Source organism: Cygnus olor, chromosome 2 (genome assembly GCF_009769625.2).
Source record: "Cygnus olor isolate bCygOlo1 chromosome 2, bCygOlo1.pri.v2, whole genome shotgun sequence".
Lineage (NCBI taxonomy): Eukaryota > Metazoa > Chordata > Aves > Anseriformes > Anatidae > Cygnus > Cygnus olor.
This window is the reverse complement of record NC_049170.1, coordinates 42,197,150-42,213,965: the sequence shown is the minus strand read 5'-3', so window position 1 is coordinate 42,213,965 and position 16,816 is coordinate 42,197,150. Positions and strand designations below refer to the sequence as shown.

Below are 16,816 nucleotides of genomic sequence, written 5' to 3'. Positions count from 1 at the left end.
TGCTGTAAGGCAGACACCAAGGACAGCATCTGAGATGGACTGCCCAGGGTGCACCATGTCTATTAGGGGCTGTCAAACTGCTTTAGCCGTGTTAATAACACATTATAGTTTAAAGCTTCTCGCTTGTGCTTTTCAAATGTCAGATCAGAAATCCTCTGCCAGCAGCACTCTCACCAGAAGCAACCTCTGTGGTTTAGATAGACAATAGTTATACCAGACCTTGAGGTGACCGTGGTTTATCTCCATATCTGCACTTCTGTCAGTGCTGCTGGTCCTCTGGGCCTATACTCAGAAGAGATGGAGTGGAGCATCTGACAGCAGTATTTCACCAGGACATGTGAAAATGGTTAAATATGTCTAAAGAAATATTTTTTTTATCCAAATAAAACGGGAGTTGTAGACAAAGCTAAAACAGTGGAAACGGTGGATAATTCCCAATTCTAATTATATTTTGAGGAATCAGGAAAAATGAGGCATAGGTGGCGGAGATATATGTGGTTGTATCCGACAGATGTGAACTAAACTGTACAGGGCAAGCTGTTATGGGGAGGGGATCCAATGGAAGTTTCTTCTTGTTTCTCACAAGCCCAGTACAGCAGTGTCCTCGGTGGTGTCTCCCTTCACACCCCTCTTCCATCTCTTTTCTATGAGGTGATAAATTGTTTTTAACAGCACAAAACCCACACCTGTGGTTCTGCGGTTGATTAAAAGTCACCCCAAGCAGGGATGACTTCAGGTGTGCCATGCTAGTGGCAATTTCTCCTCCCAAATGTGCTTAAGTGATGATGTAGTCTGTCCCATCCACTGCTTTATCAATAAACAGGGATGGAGAACTACAAACACTAAAACAAATGAAGTACAGAAGCAGAAGGAAAGCCAAGAATACCTTAAATTGGGCTCCTCTTTTTTTTTTTTTTTTCCTGTCTTTAGCTGTAACTGAGTACTCGTGGCACGCAAACACACACTCGCCTTTCAAACTCAGTTAAATCTGTGGTTGTGACCGTGGCTTTCACAATTTCACCACAGATTGAGTTGGTTGGTAGAAAGAGTACACCCTCCTTCATGCTGCCGGAGACCCCCATCCGTTTCTTTTTTCTGCCCTGGAATTCAAAATGCCTGAGTATTCTAGTATGAGTTTGTTCTGTATTTCTAACCAAAAGAAACATCTTGTCCCCTGCAGTTAACTTTGCAAACAACAAAAGAGAGAGGTACCACCCAAAAGAAGGGAAGCCTCAGCATCAACATGGCTTAATTCTTTGGTTTCCTGTTAAGAAATCTTCAAAAGAATTAGCAGTTAGGAAGCTGATTGGATCTGATCTGTCTGCAGGATAAACCTGAGGCTGCTGAAGACTTGATTGAATGGCTCCATCACTGTACATCAGTGGTGTTTGGAGAATTCATTTTGCTTTTGCTTTTTAAATCATGCCTGAGCTGATTTTGCAATACTGTCTCACAAGGTAGAGAGGGAGGAACCAGAGAAACTTTGAGAGATATTCCAGCCCTGCCCTTCATCCTCCTTTGCTGTGTGCACGTAGAACAGTCACCTCCCCAGGTACAAGCAATAACGAGTGAATGAACCTTGAAGACATGTCTTAGTTAACTCAGAAAAGTTTTAGAGGGAAGAGGAAATGGGGGAACAGAAGAATGAAGCTATTACACACACACACACGCAGCAATTAAAACTTTCCAGCTGTACAAGGCTGGGAAAACTTTCCAGCATATAAAGCAGGTTTCTGTGAGAAAACTCCATGTTCCTACTTCCCCTAATGAGCAGAGATGCATCCAGCTTGCCCTTTCCCTCAGCTTTTCCTTGAATGTTTCCATCCATAAACCAGAGTAAGAATGCAGCATCCCCTCTTCACATGCACAGAGAGGAGTGAAAGCCTCCAGGCCTGGCAAGAACCTAAAGTGTCTGGACTAGGATATTATTTAAGCAGGAAAATAAAATAATAATAATTTTAAAAAAGGACAAGAGGAGGATGAGGAACCCTGTTATCAAATAACTAAGACCTCAGCACTTAGTCTGCATAATGCTAAGCACGGAGAAGTTAGCTGTTGTTCGCTGCTGCATTTGGACTTTTAGGGTACGTGAAAATCATGTCTCACAACCTTCAGAGCAGAAGCAGAGCAGCTATTTTGGGTTGGGAACATTATGCTGGTGTTGGTTTTGTTTGGTGCAAACAGGTAACCATATCCTGAGAGAGGAATCATCATGTTCAGAATGTATTTATTTTGTACTGTGAGGCTCTTTAAACATGCAATGTTTATTTATCCCTTAAACTGCTAGTGCATCTCTCCTTCCCAGCTAAAAATTGTCCATGTGACATTGTCATTTAGCACTTCCAACAGAGTTGGTAATACAGTACATCTGTCATGAACAGGATTACGATTTGGTTTCACACCTCAGTTACCTCTTAAATCTTTAACAATAACAAAATCACAAACTGTAGGCAGAATACAAAAGTATTTATGTTTTCTAACCATTCAGGGTATTTCAGGGCTTCCTAAAATCTCAGCATGAGAGCAAGAGCCCTGTCAAGAGATAATAAGGAACCCATCTTGAATTAATTCTGATCTAATCAAATATGATTTGATCTGATCTAATCTAATCTCATGTCTACCCAACCAGTAGGACTTCATTATGCTATCTGCAGGCCCGATGCTCACACAATGGCTTGGAAAGTTACTCCTTGCTTCAGCCATGTGTCTTTTGATAGCCGTGCTGGTTAGTCTTTGGTTGCTGGCTTCAGGGATTATACTATGAATCAGGGAGGCAGATTGCTCTGATATGGGTACGAAGAAGTTGTGTTGTGTTTAGAAGCAGCAGATTTAGTTCTTTTAGGTGCTCCCTTCCATTGCAGAGAGCTGATGCAAAGTAATTTTAACAGTAACAGCTAGGCTAGTCTAAGGAAAATAGCAAGAAGGCGGCAATACTGATACTAGCTCAAGAAGAAAGAAGGGATAAGCTTCTGGCCACATCAATATTTTGCTTTTTGTTTTTAAGTCTGTTATTGCCAGTTGTCTTAATTGCTCTAGTAAAAATTATGGCTTCAGCTGTGGCTGTTGCATTCTTCTGTGGTTTCCCTGTTTCTTCTACTCTGAAGCATTGTCAAGCCACCAGGTAGTGATGTCAGGTCCCTGGGGGGACTGACAGAGCTGTGGGGCAACTGTCTTTGTGGTCGAGGTGGGACAGGTTCTGGGTATGTGCCATGCAGATGCCATGACAAGGACCACACATATGCTGCAGGGCTACCAGAGGCATCTGGAGAACCTGTGGCTTGGGCACATGCTGTGAGCAGGGAAGGTTGGCTGCTGCTGTTGTGTGAGGACTCCTGGCTCCAGTAGTGCCGAGGTGCAGTAGCACGACAGAGGAGAATCACAAGAGCGAAGTGCTTTAAGATCACACGCCAGCAACTTTTGCCAGAAAAAATACTCTTGATTAGAAGTGTGATTTTTTTCAACTGCATACTACCAAATGTCCTTTGTGGACGCAGTTATGCTAAGAAAAAAATAATAGCTTTGGCCACTATAGCTTATTTTGTTTGGGGAAACTGCATAAGCTGCACTGCAAATGCACAGTGCTGTAGGTGGAAGCAGTTCTTTGTGAGAAGGGCATAGGTATGCCAGCTAATTGCTTCCTACCCTCTTCCTGCCAGCATGGAAGAAGGGCATGCAGCTTAGAAGTCTCAGTCAAATGCCTAACATCAGTACATGAATCTCCCCTTTTTCCAAGGAAGTCATGTGTGCAAGGAAGAACTCTTTCTGCAAGTATACTATATGTAGTATGAGAAAGGAAAAGGAAAAATCAATAGAGACACGATGACCGATACCATATCCTGGTTCAGATCACATAGGGTTTACTATGCAAGTGCTGTGAGTCTGTATGCATGCACACTCACTTGTGCTTCTGGTATTAGCAATAAAAGCTCTCATTCATACATATCTGATACAAAGCACACAGGGCATAAGGGGAAACCTCTTCTGTAAGCAGATTTGCCAGTGTTTTGATCCTGCATTAACAGTGCTTCAGGACTCAGTAGTCTACTGTGCATGCAGGAGATAGGGCCCAGCAGGGAACCACAGTGCTGGCACTTAGTGGATTGCATGCTAGCCTCTTCTCAGTGGGCTTTGCAAGACCATCAGCTACAGAGATAGAAGAGAAGGGATTTTGCCTCCTACTGAGAGGCTGTCAGAGCAAAATGAAACTACATGAATGCTTTTCTCCTCTGCAGTAGACATGCTGCATGAAAAAAGAGTCTCAAAAGCAAAGGGTAATGGGACCAGTTACCTGCTCTATGTGAAATGTTCATCCTGTTGAGCAGCGTAACAAAACACTTCAGTGAGGATTAGTTGAAAGGCTTTGGGCAGAATTCTTTTTCTATGTGTCGTCTGTATAAGAGATAAAGGATGTGTCTGTCCTGCTCACAGGTCAGGACTCCACTATACCAGAAAACCCACAGATTCAAACCAGAAAGATGCTCCTCATCTCATAAATTTGTGGTCTAACAGCCAGGCGAGAAGCTCTGAATGGAGACCCAGCTGTGCCAAGTGGTCAGAAACTGAGATATTTCCGTTGAGTGCCCTGGCTGCCTACTCACCTAATGAAGAATAGTGGGTTGGAAATTGTGTTTCTGGTCGGTGTGCTTTTCTGGAAATGCATCTCATCAAAGTGCAGATCTAAGAAAAGAATGGTAAGTGGGAGTGCAGGCAAATGCATTAACCTGGTCATGTGCTTGCAGGACTAAGGCACAAACTGTGGCAGCAAAAGGGGACAAGCCTCAGGGGAGATGGTCACATCTCTGTTGTGGTGTTGTCTCAGATCACCTTTGGACATGTCTCTGGCATTTGATGTGGCATAAATGTACCTTTGTGTTGGGTGTGGGGAGGGAAGATGACTCTTGAATAAGAACTGTCACCTTTGGCATGAAAACCTGGCCGTGAAACCCATCGTGAAAGTGCAAATTAGAGAAGGGACAGCTGAAACTCTAGTCTGAAGAAGGCTGCACATCTGCAAGGCTGCGAGCAGGTCATGTGGAGCACAAGAAGAGCTGCACAAGCGCCTGCACGGCAGGACTGCAGTACTGCAAGTCCAGCGAGCTGCTCCTGATCTCACCTCTCCTGGCCATAACCCCCTGAGATCTGATTCTTATGGCTTTGCACTCTGTGTGATCATTAACACTGCTGCCAAGGGCTTGGTTAGTGGGTGTAAAATGCTACCAATTAGTAAAGCATCATTTTACCACCACTTCACTTTAAAACAGGAGTGTGGGCTATGGAGCAGTAAAGAACCAAGCCCGGGTATTCAATTCATTAAAGAATCAGTTGTTGTAGAACAGGAAATAACAACGGTATTCCATCCATGCTGGAACCGCACAAACTTCCTGAGCTTGAGCTAGCAAGCTTAGTGGAAAAGGAGAGAAATGGAATAGGAAAAAAAAAAATCGAATATTCAGGGCCAGTGGAATAGGAGCAGAGAGTGAATTTTAGTTCCCATTCTCCTGCTGCTTTGCAAAACTTCAGGCAACACCCTTCTCTAATATAGTTAAAATAATTTGTGTAAATATGTAACATATACACATACAAACACATGTATGTAGGTATGTGTTGGGAGAGAGCAAGCTAACACTCTTCTCAGTATGTTTTCCAGGGCAATTCCATTTGAAAGACAAATTCTTTTGCCCTTTCATATGGGTTCTCATGCTGTTTGTATGCATCTTGCATGCAGAAGGTAGGTACTTAATTTTTTTCCTAGTTTAGTTTGGTTTTGGGTACTTTTTTTTTTTTTTTAAGGTCTGCTTTGCCGTAGGCCCTGAAAACAATAATAAAAAAATACTCTGGCAGTTGCTTCCATGTGGCTTGCCAAAGGGGTGTTAAGAAATTGTCCTGGTTGTTCTGTATGTGTGAGCTGCAAAGAGGTGATAAATTGCTGAAGGAAATTAAGTGGGGGGTGGAAGCTAAAGTTTTGTAATCTTCTGATTTAGGCAGCCTTGGATTACAAACTGCTGGTTGTGTTGGAAATCAAAAGGTTATTTGCTCTCGCTGATTTACCCAGGAGTGCTGCAAAGACAGATTAATACATAAAAACATCACGCAGCCTCTGGTGCTCTCTGTGCTTGGTGCTCAGGTGCTGCTGAAAGAAAGCACGGTACACCAGAGAGGAGCAGCTGAAGTGGTAATCGTAGTACTTTGGACAAGCAGTCATTTCTTGTGGAGATTCCCATGGCTTTATGCCACCCTCCTCTTGCTGCAGCGTGCAGGCACCAAGAACCCCTCAGGAGCCCGCTGCTCCCGTGGCTCTTGCTGGGCAGCAGTGAAAGCGGTTTTATCAGTCCAAGAGTTATTTCTGGGACACTTTAAGGCCAGATAGCCACTGGTGCCTCTCAGTAAGAAATGTTTTGCTGTAAGTGGGAACTCGTGGATGGCAGGGAGCTGGTCACAGCTCAGTTATTTCACTGAGTGCTCTCAGTGCACCCCTTCTTTCCAAAATGAAAATCCTGTCATTTATGCATTAATCTATGGTGCTGTTTCATGGATCCTCACAAAGGTGTTTTTTTTTCCCCTCTCCCGTTCACCCAAGTCCCCAGCTGTTGCTGTTTTGCCTTCAGCAGCATCAGCTAAATGGTGTTAACGCTGTTTCTTTGCTAGAGCAAAGACATTTCAGACTTTCTGCAGTACCTTCGGAAGGAAGGGAGGTCTGTGGGGACACTGAGACATGGGACTGTGGCAGAAATAACCCCCTGTTTCTCAGCAGCCTGCGAGGACACCTGGCCAGCTCGGATGAGTGCTCAGGGCAGCGTGTGGCTGCACCACAGGTCAGGGCCTTCCGGCCTTAGCTACGCTGCCTTGCTTTAAACCTGCCCAAAGCGTGCTTCAAACCCGGCCCTGGTGCTCGGCCGAGAGCCAGGAGGTGGGAGATCTGCCCGCAGCCCCACGCCATGTCGCGCAGGCCGCTGCCGCCCTGCCTGGCTCCCCGGGGAGGCTCCTCGCCCGCAGGAGCACTAGGTCAAGGCCAGTGCCTGCAGCCGCGGTTCACAGTTCAGCCCCTTTCTGCGACCTGTTTTTCTCTGCCCTTGGTTGTGTAACCTGGGAGCTGGTGAGGTACAAGCCGGCATCCTGCTGCCCGCTTTTGGGGTGTTGGTGGGGGCAGCAAAGTGGGGGCAGCATCACCTACAGCCTTCAGCGTGCCTCAGGTGTCAGTAACTCACTTCAGCCTGCCTTACGCAGGTTTTCCTAGCCTTGCTGCTGTTGGCAGGACCGCGGTGGAGAGGGATGAGCCTGCTGAGGTTATCTGGATGCGGTGATACGAAGGGGCAGGGATTTCCCCAGCTGATATCCAGACTGGAGCTGCAATGCTGATGTCCCAAGACTGCCACTTCCTTGTGAGACTATCACTGCTGAAAAGAACCATCTTTTTTCATTGTTTGCAAGGCTGTGAAAGCACACACATGCACAAACACGTATCCGGGAAGAGGCCGGGGTGAGATGCTAACGCTCACCTTCCTGCAGACGTGTGCGGAGCAGAGGTGCTGGCTCAGCCTGTGCAGCCTGCAATGAGGTATGGCAATGCAGCCACCAGCCCCTGCTGCCCAGGGGGTCCAGGCACCTTTGGGTCAGGTCCAGCAGTGCAAAGGCTAGAGAGCTGCAGAGAGCGTGAAGGAAGAGGAGGAGGATTGCATCCGCCCTTTTTCTCTTGTACGCCTTGGCCCCATGAAACACCCCAAAGTGCGGCTGCCTGGTGAGGAGCGGGATGAATGCCAGCCGGCCAGGAGCAGCTTGTGCTGAGGTTAGACACCAACACAGAGGAACGCATCTTCTTCGTCCGTCCCTCCAGGAAACAGGAATTAACTTGGGGAATCTCCTTTCAGCCTGTTGCCAAAATCCCCTTGTTAAAATAAATATCGCCCTATGACAAAGAAAAGCACTCCATTAAGGCAAGTGTACACAACTATTCAAAGCAGCAATGGCAAAACATTAAAACTGAAAGTAACAGCATGCTGCCCTCAGATCTGCATCGCTGGCTGTTCGCTTCCGAACCATGGGCCCCTGTGCAATGCAGGCAGCATGGGGAGGATCAGGCGGGAACGGGTGGGAGTTTTGGGGTGTACAGGCGGTGGCACACTGCCATGCACAGTGCTGGATCCGGGCACGGAACATCTCCAAGTGTCTGTAGAGACAGGTTCTGTCCTGAAACATGGAAAAAGAAGAGTGAAAAAAACATTGTCCCATCAGATGACGCCTGGTCAACTAGCACGAGTTGTGAATACGTGCGGTAACAGGTCTGCTGACACGACAGAGTTTTGCTTGCCAGCAAACATACCCGAAAGCTCAGGTTTCACTCACAGCGTAATTTATCTAACAATTGCAAATAGCAAACTGATATAGCCAAAATTAAGTTGCTCTCTCAAAGACAGAAGGAAGGGAAGCTTTGTTTTCCTAATAATTTATCACAAATATTGCACTCTGCCCTTGCACAATGCAGCGTAAACTCACTTGTAATTTGTGCTGGAGGGGGAAAGTCAGCTCCATGTCTCTGCTTCATTGTAAACTTATAGTGGAAATCCTTTCTTTGCATTGATCCCATGTCTTCTATGCATTAGTAAACATTCATGACATCAATGTTAATACGGAATGAGCTTATATTGATTTGTTATGTTAGATACTAAACAGCAGTCGAGACCACGATTTGCTAGTGTTATCTCAACACCTTGCGTAGAGATGCAAGGATGGTTTGGTGACATATCATCCTTGACACATGACACATAGAGGCCATGCTTCAATCAACACACCATGCCTCCAGGCAGTGTGGTGTTGCAGCCTCTGCAGGGGAAAGCCACTGCCTGTGAAACCACCTCCCTTGCAACTAGTGGTGATGGCAGTGCTACGGGGACTGCGGGAAGCAATGAACCAAGCCTGCTATTCAAAAATCAACTACAGCAAAATACAGCAAGTTTCCTGCATGATTATTGACGTTTCATTATTTGCAGACAAGTCTAAGCAAGTCAGAATCTGCTTTTGTTTTAATTATTTATTCTGCAAGTGGTTTAAGGTGTAATAATCCTAGTAGCTCTATCAGCCCTAGGTCTGGGCATAAACCTATCATAATTTGTGTCATTTCATCTTAATTCTGATGTAAATCACCTTGTTTATCTGAATTCTAGTTACCTTGATTTACTTGACCATGGTATGCCCATGCGATGTACCTTAAAACAAGTAGTGGTAGTGAGCAAATGGGGTGATGTTATAATTAATACATTTATGCCGGATGTTAAAAAAAATAGATTATTATTTGTTTAGAAGTGGGTTCAGGCTGTTTTCATAAGCAGTAGCTGAATCTGGTTTTGCTGCAAGCAGAATCTGACTTTAGCTGTCCATTGGCAAAGAAAATGGCAAATTTCATCGCTGCCCCACAAACCTCTCTTCCAAGGAGAAGGCGAAGTTGACAAACCTTTCCTGATGGTGTGACTTGTTGTCAGCTGAGCAGGAGATGCTGGTGGAGGTGCTTCTTCATGCAAATGAGACTGCAAGCCCAAGCTCCCCTTCCTTCTGTTGAGGAGGTAATGCATGGCACTGGAGGTGCCTGTCTTGTGAAGTGTGCGCTGACTTTTGGCCATGCCAATGGTAACGAAGGGTTACAGAAATGCTGAAACTCAAAAATACAAACACAAATATCAGACCTCCAGCCCTCCCGCAGGGCATTTCTAATTGTCAAGTGAATGGATGAGAAGTGTCGTGATAAATGTCATGTATCTTGTGGGTTGTTACACAACAGTGATTGGGGGGGGGCGGTGCAGAAAGGAGAAAGCAAAGCGCCATGAGAAAGCCGGGGCTGCTCGTCTCTACTTGGGAAAATAACAAGCCTTTCAGTAGAAATGCCTCTAATAAATGTTGTCTGAATGTGTAGGGAGACATGGCTGGTCCCGAACATGCTGGGCAACAATCAGGGCTTTGCACCCACCAACACTTGCCGGTCATGACCTTGTCTGGGTTCAGTGACAAACAAGCAAGAAGCAGGGCACGGGGCTCCCCACGCTCGGGGAGCTACAGCTCTGTAGGCGCATGCAGGCTTTGATTTTGTTTGGTGACTGTGGTAAATGACAGCAGTTTTGCTAACACTGCACTCTGCTGCGTACCTGGTGTGGGAGTTACCATGGGCTAGCGCCGAAATTTGCAGTGTCATGGGTAGCAGTGAGTATGCGCTCTTCAAAGCCCTGCCTACTAAGGGAACTTTCAATGGTTTAACTTAAAACAAGTTTCATACTGAGGAAAATACTGTACAAGCACTTGGTTTCAGTTTAAACACAGTTTATTTTAATGTCATCTCAGGGGAGGGGGAAGGGTGGTGTTTTGTTTTGTTTTGTTTTTTACCAAAATAAGTGAAACCAAATGAAGGATGTCTGTCTACCAGCAATGTGCTGGGGTAATTACAGGCCCTGTAGTGAGACCCAAGCAAACATTTCTGGGGCAGTTTCTGAATTTCACCCAGTGGCTGTCTGCCTTTACCCCTGCCAGTACCTCCAGCCCGGGGACAGGCAGGGCAGCTCTGGGTGCTGCTGCACCAAACTACTGCAGCCAGTCATCGGGGTCCCTCGTGAGCATGGAGACACTGATTTCAGGTAAAGCCTGTCTGTCAGTGTGGTCAGAGGTGAGTCCCAGACACCGTGTGATATAACAGTGTATTTTTCCTCTGGAGCAAGAGCTGCAGCTGGATTCATCAGGAGGAATGGGATGTGAGGGCCTTCCTCAGGTGGGCTGCATGGGGGATTGACTGTCAGGTGAGATGCCATCATCTCTTGCCACCTTGGGTGATAACGATGCCATTGACACCTACTCCAACTCTAACCTGATCACCTCTTCTGGGTCCAGCTGGGCCTTTGAAGATACCTTCTCACCCAGTTTGCTTTTTTCCCTGGTTCCCCTGTGGTGGTACATGCTAGAGCCTCGGGCTGGGTGCTGGGGTAGAAGGGTCTCTGGGGGGGGCACTGGTCTGGGGAGAGACAGAAAGGAGCTCTGGGTCTCCTGGGAGGTGACTTGCTCCTCTTGGTACTTCAGGCCAAGGGAAACCACCCAGTTTGGAGGATTTGGTGCTGGAAAGCAGGTGAAGTGGTCAGGCTTCCAGAATCTCATTCAGGCAAGGGCAAGATAGATGTCCCTCAGTGGTCATGGGGGTGTCCTGGCAGGCAGCGAGTCATGTGAGTCTTGAGGACAGAGATGGAATGTGAGGGTGTGTAAGGTGTGCTGGAGAAGATGCCTCAGCTCTCATCTATTCCTTTCTGGGAACAGAAGATATGTAAGTCTGTGATTTTTCCAGCTGGAGGTCTGAATTTTCTATAGGCCTTGGAGAACATCTCCCATGAGAAGGAGGAGGAGATGCCTCCAGGCTAGTCCTCTGCCGCCTGCAACCATTCATGTCCTGTTGGAGGGTGTTCACCGGTGTGGTGCTGCTGTTCCCTGTTGTCCTGATGGCTCTGTTTATCCAGAAGGATGAGTCTACAAACCACTTTGTAATGGACAAAGTGGCTGGAGTTAGCTCTCAGTAAAACAAGGAAGGAGAGGGTTTGTGATCTCCTGCCTCTGTCGTGTGGTATTACTGTGGTGGGAAATCCCATGGGGAGAGGGGCTGTAGGGCTAGGGAGCAGGGCACAGCCATCCTGCTGCCTTCTGAGGGCATTTATTCGTGCTCTGCACTGGTTCTTGCTCACAGGTTCAGAGTCTGCCCTCGTTCACACTTCCCCTTCACTCTGCAAACAGCAAAACTGAGACGATGGTGATGGCCACTAAGAGAGGAAGGGTCAAGTATAATGTCAATATTGCTGACCTGCTGCATGAGGAATGAATCATGCTTGTATGTAAGTATGCACTTGTGAGAAAATCCACAAACACTTTCCTCACGTGTGATGATTCTTTTTCCCATGTACAGCATTATTTTAGCTTTGTTTTTGTTACTTCACACAAAAAACATAAATTAGTGGATGTACAAAACGTCACAAAGTGAAGTAAAATCAACAGCTGAACTTCCACCTCGAGCACAGGTTTGGTCTTCCAAACTTTGACCTTGTGTTTTTTAATGTATGCTTTTTAATGTACATTTTAATGTAACATCTTAAGATTTTCTCAATATATTCGGACTCATTCCATAATATATACAGTAACTGCTTTTCAGTGAGGTCCTAGGTATGTGAAAGATTCAAAAAATGTAAGACTTTTCATTGATGGCAACTTTTAAAAAATAAAAGCTGGATTATTACTTGAAGGAGATAAAAGCCCATGAAACAGGTATTTTTACTTCAGCAAAAGAGAAGATTTTTAGCTTCTAAATATGCAGAGACACTATATCAACTATCACAAATGTGTGCTGGTGATGCAGCCAACAACACTTAATTATCAGTTCTACAGGAAAATTAGGTGAGAAAATTACTTGTCTTTTTATATTTATTTTATTTATAAAATCCCAAAGATGATGACAATTCTCTCACTACAGCATGTTAGACGTAGATGACTTGTCTGTCTTATTTTTCTCCCTTGCTGATACAGATTGATAAATTCCTGCAGTGTGCGCAATTTAATTTGCGTTACTCTTTTACAAATTCTTACTGTGCCATTTTGAAGACAGCTGATCTGGTAGAGATGCAGCAGTCTCATCTTGTATATTGTCTTAGAAACGTTTGAGATGGGGGGGAAAGAAAGCTATTTGGTCTGCTGTATTGACCGTCTTTGCAATGTGTGGGTCATTGTTGTTTTGTGTTGATATTTATATGTGCTTCTTGCTTTCTTCCTCTAGAAATTAATTGGGGCCTTATGCAAAATCAAGGCATGAACATGCTGGTCTTACTTGCATAGTTGGATGAGTCTTGGCAGCTTGTTTTTTGCATATTTTTGGCCCCAATGGTAAAGTGAACCAGTCTAGTCTATGCTTGTAATTTTCCTTCTCATTTCCATTAAGCAACCAGCACATACACACTTGTGGGTGATAGTTTTACTTTGGTAACGTCTCTACTTTATGTTGTTCCTGGGTTATACCCAGCCTGATTTTTTTTTTTTTTTTTTCCTCCAGTGCAGGGGCAAGCAAAGATCAGCAGCCACAGCTGGACAAGAGAGAGGCATCCCAGAGGTACTGCAAGCCTGTTTTGCTGCTGAGCATTCTGTACTGTGAAACCACAGCCCCATGGAGCAAGGGAACAACAGGAGACGCTTGCTGCTTTCAGAATTAAATCTAAATTTGACTGATGCTATTTCACCCCTTGATGATGCTTTAATATATGATTAGTTTCTTGTCCCAGATCAGGCTTTAATTCCTTCAAGCCCAGGTATGCCGTGAAACAGGAGACTGCCCAGAGCTACAGTCCAATCTGTCTCTGGTCCTGAGCACTTCTGTAATGTCCTCTCTTTCTAGATGGACAGATATCTGCTAAAACACATTAAAAGCTTTTGTGCAGCCAAACATGGCTTGTTCTTAAAGGAACTCCAGAGAAGAGGACTTGTTCTATTTGTTTTGTGTTTAGAAGATAACTTAATGGCAGTGGAGGACGTGTCTCAGCCTGGAAAAATACTGAAGCAGTCAAGGATGATTCCACAGGCATATTTTTTTCTGCTGAAATTGGTTTCTCTGTCCAGGGGACAATACACAAACAAGGAGATGGGGTAACACAGGGGATGTGGAAGTAGACATTGCTGATAAAATAAATGTCCTTCAAATGCCAGTCTCTGTCCTATGCTCAAAGAAGGTATCTGAGAGCAACAACAGCTGCTGTGATTGTTTGTGTCATTTTCCTCACCCTTGAGCATCCTGGGCAACGATTCTGCATGGATCAAAAGATAAGAAAAGGGAGGTAGAAAAGCTGGGAAAGAAATCAGTCTTTGAATATGAGGGTAAGAAGTAAGCCATCAGAGACAAAACTGTTTTTAATTTTGTCTCTGATAATGTAGGACTATGGCACGCAGCTGTCACCATGGCTGACATAGCTGCTATGCAGAAATGTGATGGGAAAAATCTTGGGTAGAAAAATCTTACTGTCCATGTATGATGAAAGATGGAAGGGAAGAAAATAGAAGAGGGAACAGGACATCTGGGTCCCAGCAGTCTGCAAGTCTCCATCCAATATATCCTACACCAACAGTGGCTGTCCGTTCACTGGTGGTAAGGGGAGCATGCCTGTCAGAGTGTGTGGCATTTCAAGGAAAACAGATCATGAACGACATCCTTTTGAGAGTGGATTTGGTTGTCCCCTGTGTGAAATACAAATCTCTTCTGAGGCTGAGCAAGAGCATAGCATTCCCAGGGTGGAAACTGAAGTGGTTTAGAAAATGTTAGCATGTCAGTTAGAAGGAACGTGTTAATTTTCCCTTGATTTCCATCAGGTGCCAAACCATTAAGAGCATATCAGGTGGGTTAAAACTGGAAGAGGTGAGAGAAAGAGGGAGTGGGGCAAATCTGGTGAGGGAGGAAGCAGAAGAAAGCCAAGTATAAGCAACCTTCTCTCCAGGGTGCTCAGACAGGCTCATTCTTGAGCCAAGGCTGTTTCTTGATCGTTTGTTAACAAATGTGCAAGCAGTAGTCTAGCTGTTGGACTCGGTACTGGTGCTAGCACTGGTATGCCCAGCCTATTTCTGTGTTTTCTAAGAGTGCACATGCCATTGCAGCCAAAGAAATCATGCTCTCCCAGGACTCAGATCTAGCGGTGTCTAATAAAAGGCCCGATGAAGAGAAATTTCTGCAAGATTTATTTTCCCCCGGGAAATTAACCATTGTATACCAGAGCACACATGGCATATGGCTGCCTATCCATGGGAACAGTGAATCCAGCCCCTGATTCAGCAGAATGCTGGAAGTGGTGTTTAGTTGTGATAAATGGGACACAAGAAGAGGTCTGAGGTTGTGCATGGTTTAAATGAATCAAAGCCATTTGCCAAATTTGTGCACAGACTAATCTGAAACAGAGAGATTTGTATTGTAACTCAAAGCTAATTTTTTCTTAGACAAGCACCAGATCAAAAAGTGGTAGTGAACGTGATTTCCAGATTAATTCCATTTATTTTAGGTGTGTGTTGCACTGTCTTTTTGTCTGCTGGATATCATGTGACAATGAGAAAAGGTAGGCATACATTGATATGCAAGACCCAGTGCACAATTGACATAGTGCAGTGAATTTTCTGTCTATTATCTTTATTATTGCTGTTATTAGATCGTCCTGCTCTAGGCACAGAATACAATAGCCATATAATTTGTAGCGGACGGTTAAAAAACTGTCAAACAGTCAGCCAGATTTCTTTTCATGGCTGATCATTTACAGGTTTGTTTATGCTCTAATGTCCAAATGTTCCTATCCTGGTATATCTTGCTGTCTAGGAAGGAAAGCACTCACACTGGCTGCTACCATGGAAGTGTCTAATTCTTTTCTTAAAGGTAAGTCATAGCAGAGAGCCCTAGAAGAAGATCTTAACTTTTAAAAAGCAAGTCCCCTTGGTGTTTTTAAATCATTTGCTTCTTAGTTACACTGAAAATATCCTTACTCTAAAAAATGAACTGATAAGTCATTTTTCTAAATAGCAATACTTCTGGAAAACAGAGACCTACCTGCTGGGTGTTCCATATTCTCAGACGTCACTGTGTTTCTGTTGGAGGCTCAGAAATTGGTGTGCAAATACCCAATACCCTTTTGCATTAAACCCACTAAGGTCAATAAACATTTCTCTTTAAACAGCAATACTCCCAGATGGGAGAGCTGAAAGTCCAGCCTGCTTATCTCTTTTCAAACTGGTGAATCCTTATTACCCTCTGAAAAACTGGAATGTAAGTCAATCTCATCTGTAGCTATTGCATCCTTTGATGCAGTGTGGTTAGGGCTCATTTGTTTTCTCTCCCTTTACTCCCCAACAAATTCAGACACACTCTTTCACACTCTCACGTGGTCACCCTAGATTCCTTTTTTTTTTGTTATTGTTGTTGTTTTACTAATATTTATCTAATATCTCTAGTATTTGCACTAATTTTCTTTCTCTCCACTTCACAGTTGGCACAGAAAACTACAGGACCACCATAGTGAACAAGAGTGACAACGCACTGAGCTCCTGCTCCTACCGGGGAGCTTGGTGCTGGTGCCAACTGAACCAAAAGGAAGAATCAGCAGGATGATAATTTTGACAAAATGGAAGGCAGAGCTCCGGGAGATGGTGTTCTGGCCTTCCTTGTAACTGGACCCTTCCTGTCACCCATTAATAAGCAGGTTTGATTTGTTTGTCATTGTGCTGTGTTTTGTTTTGGTAACAATAGTCTGGGTGGTGATAGAAACACTTCAAATGCTGGCAATGTACATCTCGCTGTAAGAGGCAGAGTTATGCTTTCTTTATTATTATTATTACCATCATCAATTAAGATTCAGAACCAAATCACCAGATTTGATGGGAATTCCTCCTCTGGCTTCAGGGGGTCCTGAAAGTTCATGCTGTTTCAGCGGCTCTCCAGAGAAGGTTTCAGTTTATTTGCTGGCATGATGCGTTCTAGTTGGTATAGCAGTAAGCTGGCAGTGGTGGATCTTTTAATACACACACTGCAGGAAAGAGTAAAGGACTGTAGTGCGAGAACCAAAACAGAAAATTGAGGTTTTGTGTTAAGTGTGAAAAGTAGAAATTTGTCTCTGCATCGAAAGAAGTGTGGCCTGTTGGATAGAGCAGAAACAGAGCCAGGGCAGATTTCTGCATTTGATTTCTGGCTTTGTTATTGGCTGCAGTGAGACTTCACATGTGCTCCCACCTCCTATTTTTAAGATGAGGGCTTTGCTTGCTAAAACAGTGAAAATCAATGGCTCTGCAAGAGCTTTGG

The 16,816-nt window shown here is 44.6% G+C and overlaps 1 long non-coding RNA gene across 1 annotated transcript; it reads left to right on the top strand.

Moving 5' to 3' along the window:
- Positions 1-10,665: 10,665 nt before the first annotated feature.
- Positions 10,666-16,214, top strand: LOC121066049. Its single transcript, XR_005817476.1, has 5 exons — positions 10,666-11,095; positions 11,702-11,846; positions 13,052-14,134; positions 15,344-15,400; positions 16,008-16,214. It is a non-coding gene; the product is annotated as an uncharacterized LOC121066049 (long non-coding RNA).
- The last annotated feature ends 602 nt before the right edge of the window (positions 16,215-16,816 follow it).